The following is a 1,697-nucleotide window of genomic DNA, read 5'->3' as shown; positions in this document are numbered from 1 at the left end:
GTGTGGACGCCACGTCAGCCCGGCTCTCTGCGCTGTCTGTGTGTGTGTGTGTGTGTGTTTAACTGGGGGTTTGTAAAGAACTGTATCCAGCTGCTGGAACGCATGCAGAGCCCATATTTCAGGACCAGACTCTTGAGTTTTGGATGCAGATGTGAGTTTAATGTTTGCATGAAGCTGCAATCAAACTCCCCGCAGACGTTTCATCTCCGCTCCTCTGTTGTGTTCGAGTTTCTGCCCCGCTATAAATACCTCAGAACAATCAAATTACTCCAGCAAACGTCTTTAACAAGGCTTTATGGAACTTTAAAGAGACATAAAAGTTATTTAAAGTGCCTGTGACATGCATATTCTTCAAATACAAAAATCAAAGAAAACATTAAGAAACTTGGAATAATACACACGATTTAACCTGTTTTGTCTCATAACTGGCATATTTTCTTTTGAACTTGGCTCAGCCAAAGTGAAACAGGAAGTGACATCAAAGGAGAACTCTTTAACAAAGAAAACTCTGGTCTTTGTTTATTGAAACAATATTATTTGAACTTTGACTCTTCAGCTCTCTGATAGCGACTCAAAATAATCTTAAGAAACATCAGATTCTTCTCTACAGACTGTTAGCTGTTGTAACAACGCTCTGTTTACATGCAGACATTCCCCTTTGACATCACTTCCTGTTACTTCACATGCAAATACCTCAACAACTGTTCATCTCAACGACATGAAATTTATTTTGCAGTATTTTATCAATGACCTCTTTCTAAAAATGCATTCATATGTATTACAAGAATTTGACGACACCGGCACTTTAAAGGGGGCAGTGACTCAGGAGAAATAAGAGTAAAAAGTTGAACATTTTAGGGTTGATAAAGGGGATGTAGGTTTGATTTGTAGGAGCTTGGGGTGCGATGTAGATGTCTCAAGAGCAGAGTCAGGTGTAGGGGCTGCGACGAACCCTGACAAATTTATTTTTTTTTTTTTTAGTCTCATAGCCAACACATTCTTGCCTGAAATAGAGCGGGTGTGGGATTTCACCGCCCTGACCAGCTCAGCTGCATTGCACCAGCCCGTGTCCTCAGCGATGACATCGTGTGCCGTTTTATCCTCGGAGGCGCGCTCGTAGCAACGATGACACCAACGGCCCGGCCGGCCAATCAGCGGCGTTGGCGGCAGCCTGGCTGAAACCCAAAACCAGAGGTGAAAGAGTGCGGCGTGKGGTCTTCTGGTCATAAATATGTCTGTGACAGGAACCGTCACCTGGAAGAGCCACACCTGGGTGTTTATGGTTTCTTAGAAGGTGGACGAAAGAGGTTAGCGTGACGCTGACCCCTGCAGCCAAACACCCGGGGGTCACTGTCGCTCCACGAACACTTCGTCACCCGAAGAGCGAAAGAAAATCCTCCCGCCTGCCAGCTGCCCTAAATAAAAGCTGCTGCTTTTCGTTCTCAGAAGATCACCCACTGGACCTGAAAGAAGAGGAGGGGGGAGGGAGGGAGGGAGGTCGTCAGGTTCTTGGGTCCGGTCCCAGTCGTGGAGGGATGGAACAGCAGAGGAATGTGTGAGAGTGTGTGGCTGAGGAGGGTGGCCAAATAAGGCGAGACAAGCATCCAAACATGTTCAGTGACTGAGCTGCTTTGTGTGTGTGTGTGTGTGTGTGTGTGTGTGTGTGTGTGTGGTGTGTGTGTGTGTGTGTGTGTGTG

General features: G+C 46.3%; 1 long non-coding RNA gene across 1 annotated transcript in view; it reads left to right on the top strand.

Moving 5' to 3' along the window:
• Positions 1–39: 39 nt before the first annotated feature.
• LOC106529091 (uncharacterized) overlaps positions 40–1,697 on the top strand; it is a 5,862-nt gene continuing 4,204 nt past the window's right edge. Inside the window, exon 1 of the long non-coding RNA XR_001311593.1 lies at positions 40–151. This is a non-coding gene — a long non-coding RNA (uncharacterized LOC106529091). The remainder of the gene's footprint in view (positions 152–1,697) is intronic.

The sequence above is a fragment of the Austrofundulus limnaeus genome, unplaced genomic scaffold (genome assembly GCF_001266775.1).
Source record: "Austrofundulus limnaeus strain Quisiro unplaced genomic scaffold, Austrofundulus_limnaeus-1.0 Scaffold422, whole genome shotgun sequence".
NCBI classification, from domain to species: domain Eukaryota; kingdom Metazoa; phylum Chordata; class Actinopteri; order Cyprinodontiformes; family Rivulidae; genus Austrofundulus; species Austrofundulus limnaeus.
The sequence above is the reverse complement of the archived record's forward strand: the minus strand, read 5'-3'. Positions and strand labels throughout refer to the sequence as shown.